The following is a 12,587-nucleotide window of genomic DNA, read 5'->3' on the forward strand; positions in this document are numbered from 1 at the left end:
GTTTGGAGGTTCTGACTCAGCATCTCTCACAAGGTTTCCATCCCATATTACGTAGGGCTGCAGTCACCCGAAGGCTCAACTGAGGCTGGAGGATCCACTTCTAAGGTGCCTGGAAGACTGGTACATGGTAAGTGCTCAATAAATAAATACATGAGATTTGTAACAAGAAATACATGAATAGGCAGTAAGTTTGGGAAATGAGATTCCTCAGGTCCTTAGATGACTAAACTGGGTGTATAGTTTATTATGTAGACAACGGGGAGTTTGAGGCAGGAAACAAAAAGAAGAAGCACATGTTGGAGAGTTATGAGATCAGTATGAAAAGAGAGGATTATATTACCTATATATTATAGGTTGTAGAGTTCAGCAACCTTGAACATCAGAATCACTTGGAGAGCATGGTAAAATACAGGTTGCTGTGGCCCTCACTCTTTCTCTTTTGGACTCAGTAGGTCTGGGATAGAATCCAAGAATTTGAATTTCAAAATTCATTCCTAGGTGATGCAGAGGCTGCTAGTCCAGGGGCCATTCTTCCTGAGAGGGAGGAAGAGAGAGAAGAAAGACTAGCATGACCTTTGGCTGATGACTCAGTGCCAGATAGACAGCAGAGTGTCTGTGCACACTGTGGTAAATGATGGATAATGCAGGTAGTGCAAGGAGCTGCCAAAAGAAATAGCTACAAGAATGGCAAGCAATTATGTCTTTGGGTGCCTGTGTTTCTTTTCAGGGTAAACCACTGTCATTAGAAAACTTGCAAAACCTTATCTTACAGAGTGAGTAGATAATGGAACTGAAGAATCAGCTTTCCTGCTTTGTCCAAGTTGTGGATTTCTGTTCACTAATGACTATTTGAGGCCAGGGGCTAAAACGGCACAGATGAGTTGCGCGGTTGTACCATAAATAATGCTGGTAAAACCATTTGAACCCACAGGTTCATTAAATGTTGAGTTGAGTCTAAGATGGTAGGAGTAAGACAATCTGTCTTCCATGTTATTTTTCTTAAGACCCCAAGGTGAATTTTTGTTGTTTCTTCCACTCAGCAGTCTTTCCTCCTTCGTATTTGTACCTGCGCTCTCCCGTCATCTTTCTTTGGGAAATTGCTTGTCATCATAGAGTTCCATATAATACTTGTCAGACTGACAGTCTCCTTGGCCCTCTCTTTTGGTCTCAGGAGCAGGCATGGGACTGAGGTCTGGCCAGTCAACAGTGTCCCCTCCCTGCAGCCCTAGTCATTGGACTAAGAAGTCATGTGACCTGGCACAGCTTATCTGACTCCTCCTCTTGATCTCAGAAAAGAGAGCTCTTTTTCCTCTGAAGATGCTAAGAAGTGAGGATATGAGTAACGCATGCAGCTCATCCAACCCCCAAACATGAATGAAGCCCTCTTGTCATGGAAGAGAATGAGCCCTACTCATTAAGGAAAAGAAAAGCTGAGTTTTGGAGAGAGAGAGATCCTTCTTACTTGTACCACTAGAATCCCAAGGTCAATACTGCATGCAGTGTTTCATTTGCATGTGTCAAAAAAATTCCCTTTTTAACTTAAGCTTGGAGCTTGTTTCTGGCAATTTTAGCTATAAGAATCTGAACAATCAAGTCCATTTAGCCACCTGCAACCTTCTAACTTCTAGAAATTGGCTGCTGCCTGGGGAAACTGCTAATCCCATACTCAGATGCCTCCATCAGTGCTGCAGGAGTTCTTTGGAGATGTCTAAAATTTCAGGGCATTGTCCCTATAGGAAACATTGAGCATTCACATTTGGTTTGGAAAAGCTAAAGAGAAAGAGGCAAAGAGAGAGAGAAAAGGCTTAACCAGTCTTGAAAAGCTTCAGTCAGTCTGTTTAGGAGAGAAGAAAGGAAGGAAAAGTGGTAGAAGACACTGGTCCTTTTATAGTGGATGAGATAAGGCAGATTCTCTGTTATAAAGCAATGAAAAACTTAATGGTTCCTGGTGGTCGGGAACTTTTCCTTCACAAAGCCCACTAGTGCCTGGCATTTTCTGCCTGGCTCAATGGTAAAGAACCCGCCTGCCAATGCAGGAGACACGGGTTCAATCCCTGGGTCAGAAAGATCCCCTGGAGAAGGAAATGGCAACCCACTCCAATATTGTTGCCTGGAAAATCCCATGGACAGAGGAGCCTGGTTGACTACAGTCCATGGGATCGTGAAGAGTCGGACACGACTTAGTGACTAAACAACAACCACCGCCTGGTGTTTGCAGGGTGTGCTAACCCTTCCAGGGGAGCTGAAGTTACATAACCTACACATTTGACTAAAGTGAATTCACCTCCACACCCTCTTCACAAAGAACAGAGAAGGGAGGAACAATTTCCCTAGTGCAGCTGTTCCGTCCATCCACCCCACCCAGTGGGCTGTGACAGTGTGACTTCCTACTCATGTCTCGCTGTATTAGTGGGCACTAGGAGGGATTTTCCAAGAGTCATTTTAATTGTACAGCCTTTTCATCTTTGTGAAAATTTAGAACCCAGCTCTCTGAATAAGATGAGACATCCACCACCAGAAGCCCCAAAATTCAAGCTCTTACCCAAGAAGGTTCAGAGGGCTTGAGTGGGGGGGTCATTCTTAAAATATATCTGGTGATCACACGAGTCTCAGTATTAATAAGCCACAGATAACTGGATTCCATAGTATTTGAAATCACTTTTAGACTCCTTTACTGCTCTGGGCTGTTGTGAATGATAAGTCCAGCAAAATGTCTTGTGATATGTGGGTAAAATCCTCTCAGCACAATTTACCAGACAACCTTTACACCATTGAATCACTCTAGACTCCAAGGCAGTAACTCTGTCATCAACAACACACAGGGAAGGCTGAACTTGGTGGTTGGTCTGTTTTGTGTGTGGTGGGCACTTGCTGTTCTACTTCCCCAGCAACTCTTTTTCATTGGAATGATTTTTATTTGGTCTGACTTCCTGAAATAGAACCCATCGCCAGCTAACTCCAAAAAGCCTGTCAGGACAGAGAGCAAACTGTCCAGGGTTCCTGGCTCGACGGTGTGGGGACGAGACACAGCTGGGAGTGGGCAAGGTGCAGCATGTTCAAATCTGATATCAAAACAGTCTGTGTGTGTTTCAGGAGTCACCACAACATATGACTTGACATCCCCACCCAAACCCCAAATCCCAAACCCCAAACAGGTTCCACTCCAATAGCCAGACTCCAGTCCATGGTTTCCAAACATCTTTTGAATGGTTTATTTCTTCCTATTTACAAAGTGAGCTGTTTTTGAAGGGGACATCAGTTTCTATTCATGTCCTGGACCCTGAGTGGGTCTTTGCTTCTTATTTGTCCTGCTTTTTTGTTTAGGCCAAAGAACACTTAGAGCTGGTAACTAGGGACCTGCGACAGGCACCATCACCTGATATGATGTATGCACAGTGGTGGAAGGAGTGATCATAATATAAATAAGCCTCATCTAGCTGTGTTTTTGTGCAAGTTCCAAACCCACACACAAACCTCACCCTTGGCATGTACTCATTTCCACTGAGGAAGAAGCGAAAGAGAAAAGGTTTGTTGGGAGCCTGATGTTGGCGCATAGAACTTAGCAAGTGCTGTGTGACTTGTGTGCACAGTAGAATTCTTTTCAGAGGGAGGATGACAAGGAAGCAACATGGTTTCTGCAAATTAAGGCACTTGATGCACAACACTCAGTGTGATTTTTCTCTGTCCGTTGGACCCACTTTGGATTTCTTGCCTTAGTTTCTTTTGGTGGACTATTTGCCTTCATTGTAATTTCACTACTTAATTACCCCAGCCTCAATCTTCTGAGGCAGCATGCCAGGGAGATCAAGTTTATTTTTGAAATCTATCACCTTTCCTTCTTTCATTCCTCACCTCTTCTTCCTTTCCTCCTCACCCTTCCCACAAAAACCTCTGAAACATTAACCACTCCCACGTGGTACTCCTTTTGTAGTCCACCCAAGCCTGTCATTTTTTTTTTTTTCAGTTTCTAATTATTTTCTACTCTGTGCCAGTGGTCAGCAAACTTTGTTCTGTAAAGGACCACAGTAAATAGTTTCAGCTTTGCGGGCCATGCTGTCTCTGTTGCAACTGCTCCAGTCTGTAATTGTGTCATCAAAGTAGTCATCAGCAGTGCATATCTCCACTCCAGAAGAATCATCATGCGTCTAAGAAACATCAGTCATCTTCTTTCACAAAATACACTGCTTCATCTATGCCATGGAGTGAATTTGAGCTGTCCAAATTGATATGTTGAAGCCCTCACCCCTAATTTGATGGTACTTGGCAACAGCCTGTGGTAGATAATTTCGTTTAGGTGAGGTCAGGAGGGTGGAGTGCCCAAGAGAGGGTTATTGTTCTTATAAAAAGAGACACCAGAAAGTTCTTTCTTCACATCTCTCTCTCTTTCTACTCCATGAGGACATAGTGAGTAGGCAACTGTCCACAATCCAGGAGAAGGGCTGTCACCAGAACTGCATCACCTGGTGCCTTGATCTTAGAATTCCCAGCCGCCAGGACTGTGACAAATATATGTCTCTTCTGCAAGCCACCAAGTGTCTGACATTTTGTTATAGCAGTCTGAGCAGACTAAGACAACCTTCAAAGCAAAAGAAAACAAAACTGCCACTCCCAAAACAGCCCTTGGGCTCATAGCCGATGGCATTGGTGATCCTTGCCTTCTAGGGTTTGTGTACCTATGTAATCCCTACTCTTGGGGTAGGGGTGCACCTAGCAGCTTCCTTCTAACCAATAGAATAGAACAAAGGTGATGATACGCTCTCCATGCTTGTATCATGTAAGGTCACAGTGTCCATCTTGCTAACAGGTTGTCTCCTTTGCTGGCTTTGACAAAGCACATCTCATGTGGTAAATGATGCTACAGGGAGGCCCACGTGGCAGGTAACTGAGGGTGGCCTCCAGCTGGCAGCAAGCAGGGAACTGAGGTGTCTGTCTGAAAGCCTTCCAGGAACTGGGTCCCGTCATCAGCCATGTGAGTTTGAAAGTGGTTCTTTTCCCAGTCGAGCATTTAGTTGAGACACTTGTTGCAGCCAAAACCTTGATTGCAATCTTACAGAGAACCCCACTAAGGCATATCCAGACTCCTTATGGCAGAAAGTGTGAGATAACAGATGTATGCCATTTTTAAGTGGCTAAGTTGTGATCATTTGTTACACAGCTACAAATAGCTGATACGGGTTGAAACATGGGTTTTTCATGAGTTCAAGTCTCTTGCCTCCACTGTGCACTCCCATAATCTTAGACAAGCTATGTATGCACTCAGAGCTTTAATCTTCTCATATGCAGAGTGAGACAATAGCAGAGCCCACAGTATAACAAGTATTCAATTATTCTTAGCTGTTATTATTTTTAAGTGCTAAGGAATTGCAGAAGAGGGTAATTTAATTTTCTCTAGAATCAGGGAAAAATAATTATAACTAACACTTCTATTGGGCTCTCAAATTTATGAGCTCACATAGAAATTATTGAATTTGGTCATTACTGCATGATTCTCAGCTCTAGATGATTTTCTCCCCTGGTGGATATATAGTGATATTTTTGGTTATCACAGCTTGTAGAGCGAGCTCCTGGCATTGAGAAGGTAGGAGGCAGAGATGCCACTAAACGTTCTGCAATGCATAGGACAGCTCCCCACAATGAAGAATTATAGGAGCAGGACTTCAGTAATGCTGAGGTTGAGAAACCATACTCTAGCAGTTCCGTGTACGTGTGTGTGTATGTGTGGGAGGGATCATGCATGACTCATAAATGAGAAAGCAAACCAAGAGAGGCCGAATTCCAGAAGGGGTAGCAGATTACATAGGCAATATATTGCAGAGTTGGGGCAGAAATCTTTAATTTCAGGCCCCAAATTCATTCCTTTTTCTTCTCCCCAACTTCATCTATCTATCCTATCTAGAGGCCCATTGATATCAGCCTGGAGTCAACAGCCAGTATGCTTTGACCCAAAGAAGGCACCATAATGGTGGAGATTTCAGGCCATGTAGCTGGTGAAGGGGAACTGGAATTTTTTCAGAAGAGATCATTTCAATACAACTTGGTAGGGTTTGGAGTTGGGTTTATATCTTGCACCAGAATCCAGAGACATTCTTGCCTAAATATAAACTTAAGCTTTTGTATTTTATCGTATTCTCTTCCAACTCCTGAGAAGATTTCAGGCTAACATGGACACTGAATCAAGCAACATCTCTGGTCACTGTTTTCTGCTGAGACCTGTATTATTAAGACCCCTCAATCTGTACTCACATCCCATTTTGACAGAATAGGAGATTGCACCTCAGAAAGGAATGCAGTGGCTTGTCAAAGGGCACACAGGTTGCAAAGGGTGCAGCTGGGATCTGAACCTAGGCCCTTCAACTTAACGTCCACATTAATTTCCCCAATAGAACTGAACCTGCTATGCATCCAGCTCTGATTGGGATATTGGGGTGTATGTGGTAGAGTATATAAAATGTTTCTTGCTTTCAAGCAATTTATGACCTAGAGGAGGAGATACAGCTATAAGCAGGTCTCTAAACTGTAAGTGTAAGTGCAAATATGTGCTTCTGACAGGTGCAAACCTCACACTCTAGGGATTTCAGGGAAGAGAGTGAGAGAGAGAAATGTTCTTGAAGGTGGGACTGAGGGATATGTGGAAAGGCTTCAGGGAAGAGGTGGTACTTGAGCTGAAACTTTTATTTCAGGTAGAACAAAAGGCCAGTGCCCCAAACCAAACAGCAGATACACTTGTTAAAAGTAGTTTCTGGCTCCAGATGCTTTTCAAAAAAGTTCCTCATTCAACTTTCAGCCAGTCCTCCATGACAGAGCTCTGGGATTTCACACATGTTCTGATTATTGCTCTTTTTTTTCCTTTTATAATTGCACAGCTGAGCAACCAAGTTCTCTAAGCTTCTGTTCAGGCCTGAAGATTTGCTGTATTTGGCATGCCTTGTGGTTTCTGTCATCATCCAGATTAAACTAAGTTTATGAGACAAACCTCTTATCACTGCTATCAGCACTTTTGTTTCCCCATTTTCTGCTCATTTTCCCTAAATAATCAGAGCTAAGAGCTCTTAAATAGTCAAATAATCACCCTAACAGTCACTCATATGACACTCACTAACACACTATGTGATGTGGAATATGGAACCATGGATGAGAAGACCCTATACTGTCATCACTTGGACCATCCGTTCAACTGCTGATGAACATAAACCTGATTTCTGTGTGTGAAGGATTATTTGGGGGCTCTGGAAGCAGAAAGCATGAATATGCAGATGATATAAATTCATTTATTTATTCATTGACTCAATAAATATTTATTAGATATCCACTCTATGCCAGGCTCTGTTTCAAGGGCTGGGGGTGAAGCCACAAACTACCTATCAGGTTTCTGCCTTTGTGGAGCTTCCAGACCAGATGAGGGAGATGGACCATAAGTAACTGAGCAAATCTATAAATAAGGTAAATTCAAATCACAACAAGTAGGACTTCCAGGTCAAATATAATATGTCCAGTTAACATAAATTTTGGATAAAAACCACTTTTTTTTAGTGGATGTATTTTCCAAAATTGCATTCTTTACTTTTATTTAAGTCAGGCAACACTAGTCTTAAGAAAATAAATGAAGTAACTGGGATAGTGTATCATTCAGGGTTCTGCCAGAGGAAGAGAACCAGTTCAGTTCAGTTCAGTTCAGTAGCTCAGTCGTGTCTGACTCTTTGCGACCCCATGAATTGCAGCATGCCAGGCCTCCCTGTCCATCACCAATTCCCGGAGTTTACCCAAACCCATGTCCATCGAGTTGGTGATGCCATCCAACCATCTCATCCTTTGTCGTCCCCTTCTCCTCCTGCCCCCAATCCTTCCCAGCATTAGGGTCTTTTCCAATGAGTCAACTCTTCGCATGAGGTGGCCAAAGTATTGGAGTTTCAGCTTCAACATCAGTCCTTCCAATGAACACCCAGGACTGATCTCCTTTAGGATGGACTGGTTGGATCTTCTTGCAGTCCAAGGAACTCTCAAGAGTCTTCTCCAACACCACAGTTCAAAAGCATCAATTCTTCAGTGCTCAGCTTTCTTCACCGTCCAACTCTCACATCCATACATGACCACTGGAAAAACCATAGCCTTGACTGGACAGACCTTTGTTGGCAAAGTAATGTCTCTGCTTTTAAATATGCTATCTAGGTTGGTCATAACCTTCCTTCCAAGGAGTAAATGTCTTTTAATTTCATGGCTGCAATCACCATCTGCAGTGATTTTGGAGCCCCCAAAAATAAAGTCTGACACTGTTTCCACTGTTTCCCCATCTACTTCCCATGAAGTGATGGGACCAGATGCCATGATCTTAGTTTTCTGAACGTTGAGCTTTAAGCCAACTTTTTCACTCTCCTCTTTCACTTTCATCTAGAGGCTCTTTAGTTCTTCTTCACTTTCTGCCATAAGGGTGGTGTCATCTTCATATCTGAGGTTATTGATATTTCTCCCGGCAATCTTGATTCCAGCTTGTGCTTCCTCCGGCCCAGCGTTTCTCATGATGTACTCTGCATATAAGTTAAATAAGCAGGGTGACAATATACAGCCTTGACGTACTCCTTTTCCTATTTGGAACCAGTCTGTGGTTCCATGTCCATTTCTAACTGTTGCTTCCTGACCTGCATACACGTTTGTCAAAAGACAGGTCAGATGGTCTGGTATTCCCATCTCTTTCAGAATTTTCCAGAGTTTATTGTGATCCACACAGTCAAAGGCTTTGGCATAGTTAATAAAGCAGAAATAGATGTTTTTCTGGAACTCTCTTGCTTTTTTGATGATCCAGTGGATATTGGCAATTTGATCTCTGGTTCCTCTGCCTTTTCTAAAACCAGCTTGAACATCTGGAAGTTCACGGTTCACGTATTGCTGAAGCCTGGCTTGGAGAATTTTGAGCATTACTTTGCTAGTGTGTGAGATGAGTGCAATTGTGTGGTTGTTTGAGCATTCTTTGGCATTGCCTTTCTTTGGAATTGGAATGAAAACTGACTTTTTCTAGTCCTGTGGCCACTGCTGAGTTTTCCAGATTTGCTGGCATATCGAGTGCAGTGCTTTCACAGCATCATCTTTGAGAACCAGTAGGCTACCTATTTTTAGAGATTTTTGCAAAGAATTGGCTTAAGAAATTATGAGGGATGGATAAGCAATTCCAAAATCCACAGGGCCTGCTATTAGGAAGGGCAGGCTTGAAATCTTGGGCACAAGATGAAGCTGTTGTCTATAGGCAGAATTTCTTCTTGTTCTTCAGAGAAAACTCACCTCTGCTCTGAAGGCCTTCAGCTGATTGGATCAGCACCCCCTGCAAATTATGGAAGATAATCTTTCTTACTTAAAGTAAACTGATCATAGACTCTAATCTACCAAATATCTTCCCATCAACACCTAGATTAGTGTTTTATTAAATAACTGGAGAATATAGCCTACCCAAGTCAACACATAAAACTGACCATCACAGATAGGAAGGGGAGGGGTGTTCACAGCAGCAGGGAAAGCTTCTGTGTGGAGGGGACATTTGAGTTGAGACTTGAACACTGAGACGTTGATTAGTAGATTGCATTATAAGACCCAGGAGATTAAAACATTCCACATTAAAAAAAAAGACCCTGGGGTAGGAAAGAACCTGTCTTGTTTTCAGAACCCCACAAAAAGTCAACATGGCTGTAGGTGGAGTGCTTATCAAGGGGAGAGTGGTACGTTGTTGGGTGGAAGAAGAAGACAGTGACTGGGTCATACAGAAGTATTAATGTTAAGTATATAAAACTCCAGGACTAATTCTTTGCGACCCCATGGACTGTAGCCCACCAGGGTCCATGGAATTTTCCAGGCAAAAATACTGGAGTGGGTTGCCATTTCCTCCTCCAGGGGATTGTTCCAACCCAGGGATGGAACCTGAGTCTCCTTACGTCTCCTGCATTGACAGGCAGATTCTTTAACACCATACTCCAATAAAAATTAATAAGTAAAAAAAATTTTTTTTAAACTCCAGGACTATTTGTAAAAAGATGTTAATAGGTAGAGAAAAGAGAGTAAGCTCTTTAAAAAGGCTTTTTCCTAAAGTATTTCTGGGTATCTGGTTGGTTCTAAAGCTGTTTGCAGACTCAAAAATAATTGCTGTGGGTCATTTAAGCATGGAGCTCTACCTAGTTGAAATTATTAGGGCTCCACACAGTAAAATTCTCATTGTTTCTGAAAAGGAATCTTTTCGAGAGCTAAAGGAAGTGCTCAATAGATGGGCAGCCCCTGTGAGGCATCTCCGGTTTAGAGTTTTTTCTTTAGTCTTTGCATTCGGTAACCTTCCTTTAAAGGCTGGTATTGTCAGATGGCAAGCCAATTGTTTGCAAGAAATAGCTGAATATGGGTCAACACCTACTCTCTATCTGTGTTTACAGATTCATGGTTTGTTGAAGAAAAGATTCCAACAAATTTCATTAAACAAAAAACAAATCAGTTTTATATGTTGATCCTATATTAGAATTCCATAGGCAGCTTTGTCTGCTACAACTTGTAAATAAATTTGTGAATCCCCAATGCTGTTGTAGGAAAAATTACTACCTGAACAAGATGGAGATTCCTGGCATCTGTAACTTCCCGCAATTTGCCCGTTGCCTCCAAGTCACACCGGGAACCCTCCAAAATAGATATGATAACTTTGGGAAAACCACCTACTCTCTCTAGACTCGGGTTTCCTTATCTATTTTTTTACATGAGGATTTCAGCTCTGAAGTGTTGTTCAGCCCAAACATTCTGGTTCCATGAGAATTCTCTTAACTGTGAACTGTCTCAGTGTAGTGCCTTGATTTGGAATGCAGTATACGCAGGAGATGTTGATCTCTGTTGTGTATCATGTACTAGAGCTGTTTCACTCCCTCAAGATCTTGATGATGAATCTTTCCTGTTCTATCTCCCCATCCCAGCTAACCATCAAATAGTATGTAGTTGTATTCACTGTTGTATAAACAGCAATGCTGTATAAAACAATTGTATAAAACAACAAACATTGACTTTCACAATTTTTGTGGGTTGAGAACTGGGAGTGACTCAGCTGGATTCTGGTTTGGGGTCTCATAGCTATGATGTCCTCAGGGGCTGTCAGCACCCAGCTGTTCAGCTAGGGCTGGGAGAGCCCATGGCTGATGGTTGGAGGCCTCAGTCCCTCACCATGTGGGCCTCTCCAGTGACTGCTTCATGCGACCTCACAACAGAGCAGCTGGCTCCCCCCAGAATGAGTGTCCCTAGAAAGAAACAAGGAAACCATAATACCTTTCAAGACCTAGTCTTGGAAGTCATACATCATCAAACCCACCATAGCTAGTTGTTACAACTGAGTCACTACATCTAGCCCCATAATGAAGGGGAGATGAATTAGGTTCTACCTCTCAAAGAAAGAGTGTCAAAATTTGTAGACATGTTTTAACTAACCTAGTTGTATCTTGCGTGTGTGTATGTGTGTGTGTGTGTGTATGCTAGAGAAATTTTACTCCCTGAGATCTTGATGATATTATTCTTCCAACTCTATCTCTCCAATCTTACCCACTTGTAATTAAATAGTAAATAGCCTGTAACTTACCTATCCTTCTGTCTTCTGTAACATATGATAAGCACAGTATGACCTGGCTTCAGAAAGCTTGCACATTACAAAGATGGCTGCTTTGCTGTTTTTAAGTATTGATTAACTATCAAGGCAGTAATTAGCAAGTCCTTCCTCCCCCAATCTTTGGGTAGTTCCTTACTTCAGGACAGAGAGAAGGGAAGGGAAGTGAAGTGGTATTCGCCCAGTCATGTCCGACTCTTTGCAACCCCATGGACTGTAGCCCGCCAGGCTCCTCTGTCCATGCAATTCTCCAGGCAAGAATATTGGAGGGGCTTGCCGTTTCCTTCTCCAGGGACTCTTTGCAACTCAGGGATTGAATCTGAGTCTCCTGCATTGCAGGCAGACTCTTTTACCATCTGAGCTACCAGTGGAGGGTGAAACAAGAAAGTGGTTTGTTTTTGTTTTTGTTTTGTTTTCTTCAACCCCCTTAGAAGAATGAGCCATTCATGCCCAATTGCATCCCATGAAAAGTTGTGCAGAAATATTCTAGAACCAAACTTGGTAGAGGATATTCTTCTCAAGACGCTGCCAGCTTATCTGACCAGAGGGTGTGTGGGTGGGATGCCAGATATTCACTGCCCTGGGTGACTTCTCTCTCAGGCTGGGTTCTCCTAGAAGTAGAGCTGGGGTAAGATCTGTGTGCAGGGTTGTTTATTTAGTAGATCCTGGAAACATGGGTAGGAAGTGGAGAAGTGAGATGGGAAGGAGTGAGTTATCAAGCTGTTTACTTTCTAGGTGACTGGAGCTTAATTCCACTTGTGAAACTCTGAGAAATTGTATAAAACCCACATCTCCAAGTTTCCCAAAGTAAGAGCAACAAGAAGGCTGGCTTAGTGATCTACAGCCTCGCATCAGACTTTGATGGAGAGCTGCACCTGACTATTTCTGTAAGAAGTTGCTAGATCTGTGTAACAATGTACCATGAATCGAGTGGCTGAAAGCAACAGGAAAGTGTTGTCTCACAGCTCTGAAGGCTGGGAGTCTG

The 12,587-nt window shown here is 42.8% G+C and overlaps 1 long non-coding RNA gene across 1 annotated transcript in view; it reads left to right on the forward strand.

The window, feature by feature from the left end:
* LOC145520889 (uncharacterized) overlaps window positions 1–12,587 on the forward strand; it is a 508,290-nt gene that overhangs the window by 243,530 nt on the left and 252,173 nt on the right. Inside the window, exon 2 of the long non-coding RNA XR_014064877.1 lies at window positions 56–127. This is a non-coding gene — a long non-coding RNA (uncharacterized LOC145520889). The remainder of the gene's footprint in view (window positions 1–55; window positions 128–12,587) is intronic.

The sequence above is a fragment of the Giraffa tippelskirchi genome, chromosome 9, assembly GCF_054371585.1.
Source record: "Giraffa tippelskirchi isolate mGirTip1 chromosome 9, T2T-mGirTip1v1.2.pri, whole genome shotgun sequence".
NCBI lineage: Eukaryota > Metazoa > Chordata > Mammalia > Artiodactyla > Giraffidae > Giraffa > Giraffa tippelskirchi.